General features: G+C 47.5%; 1 protein-coding gene and 1 long non-coding RNA gene across 12 annotated transcripts in view; one reads left to right on the top strand and one right to left on the bottom strand.

Moving 5' to 3' along the window:
* fam49bb (family with sequence similarity 49 member Bb) overlaps positions 1-17,919 on the top strand; it is a 275,748-nt gene that overhangs the window by 26,171 nt on the left and 231,658 nt on the right. The window lies entirely within an intron of this gene.
* The window catches only part of LOC140385182 (uncharacterized), a 115,140-nt gene that overhangs the window by 78,484 nt on the left and 18,737 nt on the right, over positions 1-17,919 (bottom strand). For 2 of the 3 annotated variants that reach the window (XR_011933305.1, XR_011933304.1), the window contains exon 2: positions 7,328-7,445. This is a non-coding gene — a long non-coding RNA (uncharacterized lncRNA). Of the gene's footprint in view, positions 1-6,055; positions 6,130-7,327; positions 7,446-17,919 lie in introns of those variants that run through there. The other variant, XR_011933306.1, reaches the window with a different exon arrangement.

Here is a 17,919-nt window from a genome sequence, read left to right as displayed (position 1 = left end):
GAGCTGGTTATTTGCTTCAGGAAGCAAATGACCATACACACCCTTGTCTGCATCAATGGTGCCAAGGTGGAGATGGTTGACAGCTTCAAATTCCTAGGTGTGCACATCACCAACAATCTGTCCTGGTCCACCCATATCAATGTTACGACCAAGAAAGCACAACAGTGCCTATACTTCCTCAGGAAACTAAGGAAATTCGAAATGTCCCCATTGACTCTTACCAATTTTTACAGATGCACCATAGAAAGCATCCTATCTGGCTCCATCTCAGCCCGGTATGGCAACTGCTCGGCCAAAGACCGTAAGAAACTACAGAGAGTCGTGACCATAGCCCAGTCCATCACGCGAACCCGCCTCCCATCCATTGACTCTGTCCACACCTCCCGCTGCCTTGCGAAAGTGGGCAACATAATCAAAGACCCCACCCACACGGGTTATTCACTCTTTCAACTTCTTCCATCGGGCAGGAGATACAAAAGTCTGAAAACACTAACAGGTTCACAAACAGCTCCTTCCCCGCTGTTACCAGACTCCTGAGGACTCTCTCTTATGGACTGAACTGATCTCTTCACACATCTTCTCTACTGCGTGGGACTGCATTCCGCATGCTCACCTGTTGCCTGTGCTGATGTATTTACATTGTATAGGGCGGCATGGTGGCACAGTGATTAGAACTGCTGCCTCACGGCGCTGAGGACCTGGATTCGATCTCAGCCCCGGGTCACTGCCTGTGTGGAGTTTGCACATTCTCCCTGTGTCTGCGTGGGTTTCACCCCCACAACCCAAATATGTGCAGGTTAGGTGGATTGGCCATGCTAAATTGTCCCTGAATTGGAAAAAATATAATTGGGTACTCTAAATTCATTTTCAAAAAGTATTTACATTGTATATCTATGTATGTCCTATGTTGTTTTTTCATGTATGGAATAATCTGTCAGGACTGTACGCAGAACAATACTTTTCACTGAACCTCCGTATATGTGACAATAAACAAATCCAAATCCAACCATCCATAATAGTTGACCATCCCCAGAAAGGATTTGAGTTCTGAGGTATTCCTTGGGAGCTGGTACCTCCTTGATTGTTTCACCTTTTCCTCTGCAGCTCCTGTACATCCAACCCAGGTAAGCCACTTCATTAGCCTGGAAGGTGCACTTTTCTCTATCTCGAGACGGAAACCAGCTTCCTGGAACCTCCTTAATACTACTTCTAAATACGCCAAATGTTCTTCTTTTGTAGGCTCTGGTACTAATACGTCATCCAAGTACATAACGATACCGGAAAGCTTTGCAATAAACTCGTCATGTTTCATTGGGAATATACCACATGCTGATGAAACTCCAAATGGCAAGCGTGTGTACCCCCTTATGGGTGTTTATGGTCACATATTTCTTCGCGGCGTTGCCCAGCTCCAGCTGCTGGTAGTCATGACACGTGGCTGCAGGGATGGTGTAGGAGGGAGGGTTTCAGTTACGTGGATAATTGGAGCACATCCTGTGGAAGGTGGGACCTGTACAAACAGGACGGTTTGCACCTGAACCAGAGGGGCACCAATTTCCTGGGAGGAAAATTTGCTACGGCTCTTCGGGGGGGTTTAAACTAATTTGTCAGGGGGATGGGAAAATGAGCTGTAGTCCAGAAGCCAGTGTTGAGAGTAGTGAGGTACTGAGGAGGAAATCAAGGTCGCTGGAGTGTACTGGCAGGCAGGAAGGTGGGTTGAAGTGGGCAGCACAGTAGCATTGTGGATAGCACAATTGCTTCACAGCTCCAGGGTCCCAGGTTCGATTCCGGTTTGGGTCATTGTCTGTGCGGAGTCTGCACATCCTCCCCGTGTGTGCGTGGGTTTCCTCCGGGTGCTCCGGTTTCCTCCCACAGTCCAAAGATGTGCAGGTTAGGTGGATTGGCCATGATAAATTGCCCTTAGCGTCCAAAATTGCCCTTAGTGTTGGGTGGGGTTACTGGGTTATGGGGATAGGATGGACGTGTTGACCTTGGATAGGGTGCTCTTTCCAAGAGCCGGTGCAGACTCGATGGGCCGAATGGCCTCCTTCTGCACTGTAAATTCTATGAAATAAGTGTGTCTACTTTAATGCAAGGAGCTTCCGGAATAAGGTAGGTGAACTTGGAGCGTGGATTGGTACTTGGGACTACGATGTTGTGGCCATTATGGAGACATGGTTAGAACAGGGACAGGAATGGTTGTTGGAAGTTCCGGGGTATAGATGTTTCAGTAAGAGTAGGGAAGGTGGTGAAAGAGGTGGAGGAGTAGCATTGCTAATCAAGGATAGTTAACGGCTGCAGAAAGGCAGTTCGAGGGGGATCTGCCTACTGAGGTAAAATGGGCTGAAGTTAGAAATAGGAAAGGAGCGGTCATGTTGTTAGGAGTTTTCTATAGGCCCCCAAATAGTAATAGAGATGTGGAGGAAGAAATTGCAAAGCAGATTATGGATAGGTGTGGAGGTCTCAGAGTAGTTGTCATGGGTGACTTTAACTTTCCAAATATTGATTGGAACCTCTATAGGTCGAACAGTTCGGACAGGGCAGTTTTTGTACAGTGTGCAGGAGGGTTTCCTGACACAATATGTGGATAGGCCGACAAGAGATGGGGCCACATTGGATTTGGTACTGGGTAATGAACCGGGCCAAGTGTTAAATTTGTTAGTGGGAGAGCACTTTGGAGATAGTGACCACAATTCGGTGTCTTTCACTATTGCAATGGAGAGGGATAGGGCCATACGGCAGGGCAAGGTTTATAATTGGGGGAGGGGTAATTATGATGTGATTAGGCAAGAATTAGGGAGCATAAGATGGGAACAGAAACTGTCAGGGAAAGGCACAAATGAAAAGTGGAGCTTGTTCAGGGAACAAATACTGCGTGTCCTTGATAGGTATGTCACTGTCAGGCAGGGCGGAAATGGCCATGTGAGGGAACCATGGTTTACAAAAGAGGTTGAATGTCAAGAGGCAAAAGGAAGCGTATGTAAGGATGAGAAAACAAGGTTCAGTTGGATCGCTTGAGGGTTACAAGGTAGCAAGGAATGAGCTAAAAAAGGGCTTAGGAGAGCTAGGAGGGGGCATGAGAAGTCCTTGGTGGGTCGGATCAAGGAAAACCCCAAGGCTTTTTACTCTTATGTGAGAAATAAAAGAATGACCAGGGTGAGGTTAGGGCCAGTCAAGGACAGTAGTGAGAACTTGTGCATGGAGTCAGAAGAGATAGGAGAGGCATTGAATGAATACTTTTCTTCAGTGTTCACCGAGGAGAGGGGCTATATTTTTGAGGTTGAGAGTGTGATAGGGTAGGCTGGAGGAGGTAGATGTTCTGAGGGAAGATGTATTAGCAATTTTGAAAAACCTGAGGGTCGACAAGTCCCCTGGGCCAGATGGGATATATCCTAGGATTCTTTGGAACGCAAGGGATGAGATTGCAGAGCCTTTGGCTTTGATCTTTGGGTCCTCACTGTCCACGGGGATAGTGCCAGAGGACTGGAGAGTGGCGAATGTTGTTCCTCTGTTCAAGAAAGGGAATAGGAATGACCCTAGTAATTATAGGCCGGTTAGTCTTACTTCGGTGGTCGGCAAGTTAATGGAAAAGGTCCTGAGGGATAGGATTAATGACCATTTGGAAAGATGCAGCTTAATCCGGGATAGTCAACACGGATTTGTGAAGGGTAAATCTTGCCTCACAAATTTGATTGAATTCTTTGAGGAGGTAACTGAGTGTGTAGATGATGGTAGAGCAGTTGATGTCATATATATGGATTTCAGTAAGGCGTTTGATAAGGTTCCCCATGGTCGGCTCATGAAGAAAGTAAGGAGGTGTGGGATAGAGGGAAATTTGGCCAATTGGATAAGTAACTGGCTATCACATAGAAGACAGGATGGAAAATTTTCAGACTGGAGACCAGTTACCAGCGGTGTACCACGGGGATCAGTGCTGGGTCCTCTGCTATTTGTGATTTTTATAAATGACTTGGAGGAGGGGGCTGAAGGATGGGTCAGTAAATTTGCTGATGACACCAAGATTGGTGGAGTAGTAGATGAGGTGGAGGGCTGTTGTAGGCTGCAAAGAGATATTGATAGGATGCAGAGCTGGGCCGAAAAATGGCAGATGGAGTTTAACCCTGATAAGTGCGAGGTGATTCATTTTGGTCGGACAAATTTGAATGCGGATTACAGGGTCAACGGCAGGGTTCTGAGGAATGTGGAGGAACAGAGAGATCTTGGGGTTCATGTCCACAGATCTCTGAAGGTTGCCACTCAAGTGGATAGAGCCGTGAAGAAGGCCTATAGTCTGTTAGTGTCTATTAACAGGGGGCTTGAGTTTAAGAGCCGTGGGGTTATGCTGCAACTGTACAGGACCCTGGTGAGACCACATTTGGAGTATTGTTTGCAGTTTGGGTCACCTCATTATAGGAAGAATGTGGAAACATTGGAAAGGGTGCAAAGGAGATTTACCAGGATGCTGCCTGGATTGGAGGGTAGGTCTTATGAGGAAAGGTTGAGGGAGCTAGGGCTTTTCTCATTGGAGCGAAGGAGGATGAGAGGCGACTTAGTAGAGGTTTATAAGATGATGAGGGGGATAGAGTGGACGTTCAGAGACTATTTCCTTGGGTGGATGTAGCTGTTACAAGGGGGCATAATGATAAGGTTCGGGGTGGGAGATATAGGAGGGATGTCCGAGGTGGGTTCTTTACTCAGAGAGTGGTTAGGGTGTGGAATGGACTGCGTGCTGTGATAGTGGAGTCGGACACTTTAGGAACTTTCAAGCGGTTATTGGATTGGCACATGGAGCACACCAGAATGACAGGGAGTGGGATAGCTTGATCTTGGTTTTGGACAAAGCTCAGCACAACATCGAGGGCTGAAGGACCTGTTCTGTGCTGTACTGTTCTATGACACATGAACATTTGACCTCTAACCAGTTTCTCATATAGATCTTTAATTTTGGGCATGGGATACTTGTCCAGCTTTGTGACCTGGTTTACCGTCAGCTTGAAATCCACGCAGGTGTGAATGGTTTTATCTGTTTTCACGACTGGAAAAATGGGTGCTGCCCACTCTGCAAATTGTACCGATTGAATGACGCCTAGACCTTCCAGCTTTTTTAACTCTGTTTCAGTCTTCTCTAATAACACATAGGGCACAGGTCTAGCCCTGAAAAATCTTTTTCCGGGTTCACATGCATTCTCACCTTGACTCCTTTTATTTTCGAAAGAGAAAATGCTGGAAAATCTCAGCAAGTCTGGCAGCATCTGTAGGGAGAGAAAAGAGCTAACGTTTTGAGTCCAATGACTCTTTGTCAAAGCTTTGTCAAAAGCCTTTCATTTTCCCCTGTTCTTCCAGAATCTTGGTACTTGCTGATGATCTTGAGTGTGTCCGCTTCTTGGATTTCCTGGAGCCTATCACGCCCCATTAAGCTCAGTCTCTGACCAGCCACCACGGCTAAAGCTGGCAGATTGCTGTCGATAGCTCACTGGGGTCATCCTTGTGCCGATTTTTTTGATGGCCTCCCCGTATATCTCGTCAGACTGGTCCCAGTGTTCTTCAACCTCGAGGTGAATCCCTTCATTTAAAAAAAATAAATTTAGAGTACCCAATTAATTTTTTCCATTTAAGAGTCAATTTAGCACAGCCAATCCACCTAGCGTGCACATCTCTGGGTTGTGGGGGCGAAACCCACGGAAACATGGGGAGAATGTGCAAACTCCACACGCTCAGTAACCCAGAGCCGAGATCGAACCTATGACCTCGTCGCCGTGAGGCGGCAGTGCTAACCACTGCGCCACCGTGCTGCCCTCTCCATGTGAAGATGGCAAACAATGGTAAGGCAGCTCCTAGCCTAGCAAAGGGAAATAGTTGGAGGCAAGGCCACTGTACCTTTCAGATCCATTTTATAAGAGGCTAGATTTTGATCACTGCAACTTGCAATTAATCTTTCGGTCAGACAATAATGTGCACTGCAGAATACATAAAGCAGGAAAGCATAATGTAAGTTATATACTAATATAAAGATTGGAAATTTCAATCATAACATGCATAAACTGTGAAATACAACCTGGAAGTCCTCATGGCTAGAAGATTGCATGCAGTAAGCTGGGCAGCACAGACCATTAGATTGTAAAGGCTCCTCAAGTTCTTGATCCTGCCTAAACCATGAGAGCTGCATAAGGGCTAATGCACAGTAAGACTATTAGCACATTCCATCCCAACATAATCTGGATTATTGTTAGCAGTTGATGTTTGTTTACTTGCATTGCAAACCAATCAATGGTGTCACTGTCATAATGTGGTGCACGTGAAGATTATTCAGAACCGTGTTTTATGTGGATGGCAGGATTAGCTTTCTATTCACAGAGGTGAGAACTAGGACAGGTGTGTTTGAAATCCAGAGATGTTTGAAGAAGTGGAGACAATGTGAGTGCTGGGGCACATTGCAAGCTGAGTGCTGGTTAGCTACATGGTGGACTTGTCAATGTATTTTTTTTAATCTCCTGAAGATTTTTAATTTAGAATATTGAAATTCTAAATTTAAAACGGTCATGCGATCTGAAAATATGGAGTAAGGATTGGCACCCACTGCAGCTATCCTGCATTACATTGTTGACACTGCAGTTGGGTGTGGTTTTGGGGGCTGGGAGGGAGGAGTGCGGTCATGGAGAAATTAAGGTTATGGTTTGGCATCGGAGCTTTGGAGATATGGGAATTGTTGGTGCTGAGAATTTTTAGATCTGAGAAGTCACCTCTACTGTCTGCAGAAACTGCTTTTGACAACTATTGTTGTTACTAATTTCATCGTCAACCTCTTAAAATATAATCCTATGAACGCATTCAGCATTTGTGCATTGATATCGTCAATAGTAATTTGTAATTTATGGTGTTTGTACAATACTGTTTCCATGTTTTTCTTGTATATACTGGTATACTGAAGAATGATTGCAAAAAATAACCAGTTTAAAAAAGAGATACTGACATCTCCTGACATTTCAGATTTGAATATTGGTGGTGCGAGTGTTCCATAACAAATTTGCATTTCTGAAAAAATGAAACATAAAGCATTCATGTGATAACCATATTTGTTGCATAGCAACTTGCAGATGCTGAACCAACAATAAGGGATTCAAATATGGATGGTGAATTTATTTTTAATTTTGTGAGGCAATGGCAGCACTAACATTTTGAAGTTGAGCAGTATATGCCGAATATATGCCTATTTACCGCCATTCAGAATTTAGGAATTAGCTTGCATGGTTTTTGTAAACAGGTGCATTTCATGGTTTCAATTTTTAACACAATTAAATATTGATCTTATACACAGGCAGGGACTAACCTGGTTGTTATTTTATCCCTTTCCTTTGAAGCTTCCTTACAGCATGGGCCTTTCATGGCTTTTAGATGGCCTATAGAGCAGATGGAGGTCTGCTCTGATATCTTCATTTAAAAATTATCTGGTAAAAGAAAAAACTTGAATTTATATAGTGCCTTTCATGCCTCATAGCTTTACAGCCAATATGTTTGAAGTGTAATCATTGCTGTAACCTAGGGAAACATGCAGCCAAGCTCAGCAGATGATGCTGAATTCTGTTTTGGCTAGCCAAACTCTACAAGGCCACTGCTCAGGTTGTTCCTATGGAGAATTGTCTAAATTGATACATTCCTGGTTCAGTGGTAGCACTGTAGCCTCTAAATCAGACGGTTGTGGTTTCAAGTCGCTTTCCAGAATTAAGTACATAGGCAAAGTTTGAAGTACATATTCCAAGTACTTCAAGGTAGTACTGATGGAGTACTACGCTGTCGGAAGTGCTGTCTTTCAACCGGAGCATTAATCTGAGGCCTGTCTGTCCTTTGAGGTGAATGTAAAAGATTCCCTGGCACTATTCAGAGAAGGTCATGTTGGGTGTTCAGATGTACAAACGATCCAACACGGCTGGAGATGGTATAACTCAATTTTATTAACTAATCAACTGTAACAGCACACTGCTAACTTGGGTACGTGCATTACCAGCTAATCTGCGGACCCTGTCCTATCACTATCTGGGTGAGGCACTCAGCACATGGTGAATGCCTGAGTGGCAGGCTCTGAGCTCGGTGCTCTGAGCTGGCTGCTGCTGGAATGAGCGGGAACTGTAGTGTCCCCTGTTCTTATAATGCGTGTGCTCTCACTGGTGATTGGCTGTGATGTTGTGTGTGTGTTGGTTGGTCCTACTGCATGTCCATCAGTGTGTGTGTGTGATTGCACCATGATATGCTGATCTAAATATCATGACATCCCCCCTTTTCGCAAAGAATATGTGCCTACATGATAATCAATAAAGAAGTGTAGTGAGTGCATCTAATCATGGGTGTGCAATATTTACAACAATATGTACATGTGGCTATACTATTATACACAGGAAGGTGCCCAGTGCAGAAACTATGTTACACCAAGAACGAAACCAATGTTATTAACAAACAATAACAAAATCTTAAACAGTATGGCAAAAAGTCTGAAACAGTATGTCAGAACAAGTCAGTGAGCCCAATATGAAAAGGTTCATAAATTAAGTCTCTCAGGTGGGCGACGAATTCGGGTTGATCGCCTCAAGGGTGGGTCAGGATCCACCGGCTGAGGAACGGGCCAGGCCACGGTCGAGTGAGGAGGATGCAGGAAGGTCCGGAAGGTCAACAAAGTCCATTGCAGGGACAACAGGAGGGCATGGCACCGGTGCAGGATCACGTAGCGAGCGCGGAACCAGATGAAGGGCACGCCGATTGCGGCGGTGAATAGAGCCATCAGGCAGACGAACCAGGAACGAGCAGGGAGCTATCAGTCGGAGAACCTCAGCGGTTACCGACCAGCCGCCCTCCGGAAGGTGTATGCGGACATTATCTCCAGGCGCCAGGGCAGGAAGATCAGTCACCCGAGCATTATGTGTCGCCTTTTGTTGCTCACGCTGTTGCTGCATCCGCCGAAATACCGGAGCATGGTCGAGGTCTGGCACGTGGTCCTGAGGGTGTGATCCATAAGCAGCTGGGCCGGCGATAGGCCCGTGGACAGTGGGGCCGAGCAATAGGTCAGCAAATATTATGACAGATAGGACAGAACTTCTGGTGTCCTGGCCAATATTTATCCATAGAATCATAGAAACGATACAGCACAGAAGGCAGCCTTTTGCCCCATCATGTCTGTTGCTGGCTCTCCTCAGGAGAAATTCAAATAACTGCCACTCCCTAATTCTCTCCCCACACCCCTGCACATTCCTCCTTTTCAGATATTTAGAAAATGTGGAAATATTTACTACCCTTTCAGGCAACTAATGAAGGAAGATTATGTGCTCATTTTTGGATCAGGTGCTGGGTGTTTGCACTGCTGTGCTGGGGTTGGGTAGTTTGGGACACTGAAGTGAAGGGAGGGAATAGAGGTGGTGATAATTCTTTGGGGTGAAGTTAGTGGGAGGTGAGGATATGGGAGGTGAGCTGTGACAGAGGACTAGTTGCGGGCTTGTTCTATAAGCAGGAAATGGAAGCAGAGAGACTGTAAGACCTTGTAGGGAACCTCGCAAAGCGGAGTGGTTGTTGGGGCTGCAGGGAAGACTGGTTAGGTTGTGGAAGGAGAGCAAAGAGAATGGAGATTTTAGTGTTGAAGGTTAGAGAGAGGCTGAATTATATGGGGGTAGTCAATTTAAAATGAAATGAACTGAACCTTTGTAATGAATGGAGGATAGGTCAACTTCACCCCAAAAACCTCGGGCTGACATGCAGTGAACAAAGTCAAGATTTCAGAATAGAATTAAGAAGGCTAAAGTAGCAAGTCGATAAAAAATAATCTTCTATAAATAAACTTAAATAACATTTTTAAAGAAGAGATACATTGGCCTGGGAAATTGTAAGACTTGTTGCAACAGTTTAGGCAAACTGTATAAGAGAAAATATGCCCAAATTAAAAGTAAAGTTATCTGAAAGACATAAAATCGAATTAAGGTTTAGGGTGTTGTTCAGAACTGGAAGTGGTGTGTATGATTTGGATTTGGGCATAGAGAGAACAAATATATAATTAAGTTAGCTGTGAACGTAAAATTAGGGGGTTTGGCAAGCACCGAGATGGACTATAAAAATAACTTCAGGAAGACATGGATAGATCGGAGGCAGCTGCAATTTAATGCTCAGTGTGAGTTAATACATTCTGGCGGATAAACAAGGAACATACACCTAATAGACACTGAACGCTATGAGTGAACACAGACCTATGTTCATAAACATAATTCCTTGAAATTACAGATGGATAAAATCACAGAGACTAATGCCAATTTATGGCTTTATAAATACAGGCATAGAATACAAAAGGAAAGAGATAAGAACACGTGTACAAGGAAATGGTTAGGCCATAGAGTATTGGTACAGTTTGGGTTATTCCATTACAGAAGGACATTAAAACTATTCACTAAGATGAAACTGTGGTTATAAGGAGATTTCATATATTGGGATAATTTTCACTGGAACAGAGGAGATTTAATCAAGGTAGTTACAATTATAAAGGGCTGTGATAGAACGAATAAGGAAATATTATTTTCTTTGATTAGAGAGTAATTTATGAGAGGTTATCACTTTACAATTATTTCTGAGAGTGAGGATGTAGGAGGATTTCTGTATGGAGAGAATTATTGGAACATGGAATTCTTTGACACATGGTGGAGTTGAGGCAGACAATAATTCTTCTTTTTAAGGAGAAAGTGGGTAAATATTTAAAGCAGAGTAAAATATGGTTGAGATCAGGGCAGGAAATGGATATGGCAAAGATCTGGCACATTTGACAAGACATGCTTAATCAAATGGTCATCTATTCAGTAAATATCTATGTTTTTAATTGACTGGAAGCTGGGATGTGGAATTGGGTGCATAGCGCACTACTTCAGTGAAAAACCTACTTCAGTGAAAAACCTTTCAAAGAAATTAGCAAGACTTCACTAGTATTAATGAGCCAATTTTTAAAATTAGTTCTTTGGAAACTAAATAGTATTTCCTCTGTTATACTATAATAGATAATAAAAAAAACTGCTGCTTAATTAAATATTTCTGTAGAAAAGCTCATTTTAAATTCTTAGTATAAACAAAACACAGGTATTTTAATTGGCACTTGTGAATCTATCTCAAGAAAAAAAGCACAAATTTTATGTTCTTTGGGAAGATATTATTCAAAAAGGTTTTTAAAAATTAATCTTCTGGTCTGTTCTCAGGTCATTTGAAAAAACAAGCAAACATATATGCTGTTAGAAGGACACTTGTATTGAGGAAAGCTAACTAATTCTTTTGTAAAAAATTATGATATTCAACTTTTTGGTTTAAATAAAGATGCTACAATTACACAAAATATTCTTTCATCTGAGCAAGGATCTCTCAAGTGAAAATCAATTAATAGCATTAAATTCTGAAATCCTGTTTTGCATATGCAGGTTACAATATTGAAAATTGCAAGCCTGTGTCTACTTGTTAATGCCCTTCAGCTAGCAGATAATTCTGAAAAACATATCAATGCAAATTATGTTTTTAAAAAAATGTTTTTATTTTCAATTTTCACATTTTCCTTCAAAATTTACACCCCACCCACAAACAGTAAACGCTAACAAATACAAAATCAATCCCCTTAACAATACCAACGATCCCATCCTCCCACCACCCCAAACGGCCCACCTGTCAATATATGCATCCAATAAAACAAACCCTCCCATGGTGGAAACAAAAAACAAAAGAGAAAAAGAACAAGGAGTCCAGGACCACCCATGGTCACTATTGACCTAAAGAGTCCACTCCCCCCCCCCCCCCCCCCCCACATTCAACGCCATCCAACCTCTGAAAGAGTACCGTACATGATACCCAAGAGTTGTCCCCCCCCCCCAACTCCTCCCATCCACTGCCTCTTGAAAAACTCCTCCCTCCAACCTCGGTTCCTTCCCCCCCAACTTTCCACCCCAGCTAGACCACTCGGACCCTGTTCTGCCAGGCTCCGATGGCCGCAGCCCCTCCCCCCCACCTCACTCCCATTCACTGGCCGGCTTAAACTGGCCAGCGTGGAGGCCCCCGCCCGGGTCCCTTTCCCCCTTGCCCGGCCCTAGGAAAGCCCAGAAATCCCCTTTTAGCACACAAACCCCGCATATCCACCTACACACCAAAGCGCCCTCATTTCGAGTGAAAGTCACATCACTTCCCTTGTCCAAATATATACAACATTGGCTCCTTTAGCCCATACACCCGCACGCAGTGAAACAAAAAAAAAGAAGAAAATACAGTCAGTCATGAGGTCACATCGGCACATGGCCATTTCTCAATTTTTCAGTTCTGCCACAGTCCTTCTGCCTTCGCAAATTCCTCCGCTGCTTCCGCCGTTCCAAAATAAAAGTCCCTGAGCTTGTAAGTCACCCTCAGCTTCACTGGATATACAATGCCGCACTGCACCTTGCTAATGTACAGTGCCCTCTTCACCCGGTTGAAGGCAGCCTGCCTCCTCGCCAGCTCCACCGTAAAGTCCTGGTATACACGTATACCAGCTCCAGCCCACTGCACCACCCGCTTCTGCTTGGCCCAGCTCAGGACCTTCTCCTTCACACTGTACCTACAGAAGCACAGAGTCATTACCCTTGGCGGCTCACTCGCCATTGGTACAAGCCTCCACGACCGATGAGCCCGATCCAGTTCATATCGGGAGGGATCCTCCCCCTCCCCCAATAGTTTTGCCAGCATCGTGGCAAAATACTCAATCGGCCTTGGTACTTCAACTCCTTCGGGCAGCCCCACAATCCTCAAATTCTGTCGCCTGGATCTGTTTTCCAGGTCTTCCATTTTTCCTCGCAGATCCTTGTTAATGTCCATCACCTTCCGCATCTCCTTCCCATCGAGGCAAGTTGATCACCGTGCTGCAATAACGTCTCCTCCACTTACTTCAGCGCCTACCCTTGCTCTCGCACCTCCGCCACTGCGCTCGCCACCGCCGTCATCACCGGGGAAACCGCCTCCTCCACCAGCGCACTCAAAACCTCTCTCATCTCCTCCCTCATTGTCTCCGTGTATCTTGTAAACTGCCTTTTGAATTCCGCAGCCATCACCTTAGTTATTTCTTCAGCCGTAAGCAATGCGGCCTCACCTGGTGCTACAGCCTCCATTTTCCTTGGGTGACCCCGTGGTGACCTTTCCACTCCCCGATGGACCTTCAGCTGTTTTCTTTACGGACGATGTTTTGCTCACCCTTGACATTTTTCTTCACTGTGCCTTCACTGATTCTTCCTACTTTTGCCACCTCCGTGGACCCTGGGACCGGGCTGAAAGCCCTGAAAATGGCATTCCTGAACGGGAGCCATCCATTGTGCGGCCACATCCCGCCCGCCGTGACCGGAAGTTGCAAATTAGGTTTGATCCTCTTTGCTAAAGTATTATGGTACTCGGGGCGGCACAGTGGTTAGCACTGCTACCTCACAGCGCTGAGACTCGGGTTCGATCCCGGCCCTGGGTCACTGTCCATCTGGAATTTGCACATTCTCCCTATGTTTGCGTGCGTCTTACCCCCTCAACCCAAAAGATATGCAGGGTAGGTGAATTGGCCACGCTAAATTGCTCCTGAAAAAAAGAATTGGGTACTCTTAAATTTTATTATAAGAAGTAAAAATATATATATATCCTCGGATTCTTTGGGAGGAAAGGGATGAGATTGCAGAGCCTTTAGCTTTGATCTTTGGGTCCTCACTGTCCACGGGGATAGTGCCAGAGGACTGGAGAGTGGTGAATGTTGTTCCTCTGTTCAAGAAAGGGAATAGGAATGACCCTGGTAATTATAGGCCGGTTAGTCTTACTTCAGCGGTCGGTAAGTTAATGGAAAGGGTCCTGAGGGATAGGATTAATTTTTAACAAACCCCGCCCCCCCCCCCCCCCCCCCCCCAACAAAAAGAAAGAAACAAGAACACAACAATCAAAAAGTATACATTGGATTTCCCCCATATACAATAACCCCCCATATGGCATTTAAAACACCAATTGGGAACCCCCCCCCCCCCCGGCCCTGGGCTGCTGCTGCTGCTGACCTCCTCCTAACGCTCCGCGAGATAGTCTAGGAACGGTTGCCACCGCCTGAGGAACCCCTGCACAGACGCTCGCAAGGCAAACTTTATCCTCTCCAGCTTGATGAACCCTGCCATGTCATTGATCCAAGCTTCCACACTAGGGGGCTTTGCATCTTTCCATAGTAGCAAAATCCTCCGCCGGGCTACCAGGGACGCAAAGGCCAGAATACCGGCCTCTTTCGCCTCCTGCACTCCCGGCTCGTCCGTTACCCCAAATAATGCCAACCCCCAGCTCGGCTTGACCCGGGCTTTCACCACCTTGGACATAGTCCTCGCAAAACCCCTCCAAAACCCATCCAGTGCCGGGCACGACCAGAACATATGGACGTGATTTGCCGGGCTTCCCGAACACCTCCCACATCTGTCCTCCACCCCAAAGAACCTACACAACCTCGCCCCTGTCATATGCGCTCTGTGAGTAACTTTGAACTGTATTAGGCTGAGCTTGGCGCAAGAGGAGAAAGAATTAACCCTACTCAGGGCATCAGCCCACAGACCCTCATCTATCTCCTCCCCCAGCTCCTCCTCCCACTTGCCCTTTAACTCCTCCACCGAAGCCTCCTCCTCTTCCTTCAGCTCCTGGTAAATCGCCAAAACTTTGCCTTCTCCAACCCATACACCCAAAATCACCCTGTCCTGAATCCCCTGTGCTGGGAGCAGCGGGAATTCCCTCACCTGCCGCCTCACAAACGCCCTCACTTGCATGTACCTGAAAGTGTTTCTCGGGGGTAGCCCAAACTTCTCCTCCAGCGCCCCTAAGCTCGCAAACGTCCCATCGATGAACAGGTCCCCCATTCTTCTAATCCCTGCCCGATGCCAGCTCCGAAACCCCCCATCCATCCTTCCCGGGACGAACCGATGATTCTCCCGAATCGGTGACCAAACCGAGGCTCCCACCTCGCCCCTGTGTCGCCTCCACTGCCCCCAGATCTTCAGTGTCGCCGCCACCACCGGACTCGTGGTGTACCTTGTCGGCGAGAGCGACAGCGGTGCCGTCACCAGCGCCCTCAGGCTCGTGCCCACACAGGACACCATCTCTAACCTCTTCCACGCCCCCCCTCTCCCTCCATTACCCACTTACGGATCATCGTCACATTGGCTGCCCAATAATAGCCGCACAAATTCGGCAGCGCCAGCCCCAACACACTCTTCACCCTCGGGGTCTTATTCGCCCACACAAAACCCATGATGTTCCTACTTACCCGTTTGAAAAAGGCCTTGGGGATCATAATGGGAAGGCACTGGAACATAAAGAGAAACCTCGGGAGGACCGTCATTTTGACTGACTGCAACCTACCCGCTAGTGAGAGTGGCAGCATATCCCATCTTTTAAAATCCTCCTCCATCTGCTCCACCAACCGCGTCAAATTGAGCCTGTGCACAGCCCCCCAACTCCTAGCTACTTGGATCCCTAGATACCTAAAGCTCATTTCCGCTCTCTTCAGCGGTAGCTCGTCTATCCCCCTTCCCTGGTCTCCTGAATGCACCACAAAGAGCTCACTCTTCCCTACGTTGAGTTTATACCCCAAAAAGTCCCCAAACTCCCTTAGGATCCGCATGACCTCCGCCATCCCCTCCACTGGATCTGCCACATACAGCAACAGGTCGTCAGCATACAACGACACCCCGTGTTCCTCTTCCCCCCCCCCCCGGACCAGTCCCTTCCATTTCCTGGACTCCCTCAGTGCCATGGCCAGAGGCTCAATTGCCAGTGCAAACAACAAGGGGGATAGGGGGCACCCCTGCCTCGTCCCCCGGTCCAGCCGAAAGTACTCCGACCTCCGCCGATTCGTAGTCACACTCGCCACCGGGGCTCTATATAGCAGCCTGACCCAACTGATGAACCCTTCCCCGAACCCAAACCTCCGCAACACTTCCCAAAGATACTCCCACTCCATCCGGTCAAAGGCCTTCTCCGCGTCCATAGCTGCCACTACCTCTGCTTCCCCCTCCAACGGGGGCATCATAATCACATTGAGGAGCCTCCGCACATTTGTATTTAATTGCCTACCCTTCACAAATCCTGTCTGGTCCTCATGAATCACCCCCGGGACATAGTCCTCAATTCTCGTAGCCAGCAGCTTCGCCAGCAACTTAGCATCAACATTGAGGAGCGAGATCGGTCTATACAACCCACATTGCAGTGGATCCTTGTCCCGCTTCAGGATCAAAGAAATCAGCGCCCTAGACATTGTCGGGGTCAAGGTCCCCCCCTCCCTCGCCTTATTGAAAGTCCTCACTAGCAACGGGCCCAGCAGGTCCACGTATTTCCTGTAGAATTCAACCGGGAACCCATCCGGCCCCAGGGCCTTCCCCGCCTGCATGCTCCCCAATCCTTTAACCAGCTCCTCCAGCCCAATCGGCGCCCCCAAGCCAGCCACCTCCTCCTCCTCCACCCTCGGGAACCTCAGCTGATCCAGGAATCGTCGCATCCCCTCCTCCCCCGCTGGGGGCTCAGACCTGTACAGATCCCCATAGAAGTCCCTAAATATCTTGTTTATTCTCAACGCACTCCGCACCGTATTCCCCCTCTATCCTTAACTCCACCAATCTCCCTCGCTGCCTCCCTCTTACGAAGCTGATGTGCCAGCATCCGACTCGCCTTCTCCCCATACTCATACGTTGCCCCCTGCGCTTTCCTCCACTGTGCCTCTGCTTTCCCAGTGGTCAACAGGTCGAACTCCATCTGGAGGTTCCGTCGCTCCCTGAGTAGACCCTCCTCGAGGGCCTCTGCAAACCTCCTGTCCACCCTTAAAATCTCCCCCACCAACCTCTCCCTCTCCCTCCCCTCCCTCTTCTCCCTGTGGGCCCTAATGGAGATTAGCTCTCCCCTGACCACCGCCTTCAGCGCCTCCCAGACCACCCCCACCTGCACCTCCCCGTTGTCGTTGGCCTCCAAATATCTTTCAATGCACCCCCGCACCCCCCCTCATCTGCCAATAGTCCTACATCAAGGTGCCACAGCGGGCGCTGGTCCCTCGCCTCCCCCAACTCCAGCTCCACCCAATGCGGGGCATGGTCCGAAATGGCTATGGCCGAATATTCCGTTCCCTCCACTTTCGGGATTAGCGCCCTACTCAAAATGAAAAAATCTATCCGGGAGTAGGCTCTATGGTCGTGGGAAAAGAAGGAAAATTCCCTGGCCAGCAGCCTGATAAACCTCCATGGATCCACTACCCCCATCTGGTCCATAAACCCCCTGAGCACCTTGGCCGCAGCCGGCCTCTTACCCGTCCTGGACCTAGAACGGTCCAGTGCTGGATCCAGCACCGTGTTGAAGTCCCCCCCCCCCCCCCCCCCCCCCATTATCAAGCTTCCTACCTCCAGATCAGGAATCCGACCCAGCATGCGTTTCATAAATCCGGCATCATCCCAATTCGGGGCATATAAGTTCATCAGTACCACCCGCACCCCCTGCAACCTACCGCTCACCATCACATATCGACCTCCATTATCCACTACAATATTCAGTGCCTCAAACGACACCCGCTTCCCCACCAGTATTGCAACCCTTCTGTTCTTCGCATCCAGCCCTGAATGAAAGACATGCCCTACCCATCCCTTTCTCAGCCTAACCTGATCTGTCACCTTCAGATGTGTCTCCTGGAGCATAACCACGTCTGCCTTCAGTCCCTTTAAGTGCACGAACACCCAGGCCCTCTTGACCGGCCCGTTCAGGCCCCTCACATTCCAAGTTATCAGCCGGATTGGGGGGCTACTCGCCCCCCCCCCCCCACCCCCCCTGACGATTAGCCATCTCCTTTTCTAGGCCAGCCACGTGCCCGCGCCTCACGCACCCTCCAGTCCCCCAGGCGGCGGGCCCCCGCCCCGACTACCT

Source organism: Scyliorhinus torazame, chromosome 11, assembly GCF_047496885.1.
Source record: "Scyliorhinus torazame isolate Kashiwa2021f chromosome 11, sScyTor2.1, whole genome shotgun sequence".
Taxonomy (NCBI): domain Eukaryota; kingdom Metazoa; phylum Chordata; class Chondrichthyes; order Carcharhiniformes; family Scyliorhinidae; genus Scyliorhinus; species Scyliorhinus torazame.
This window is presented reverse-complemented; position numbering and strand designations above follow the sequence as displayed.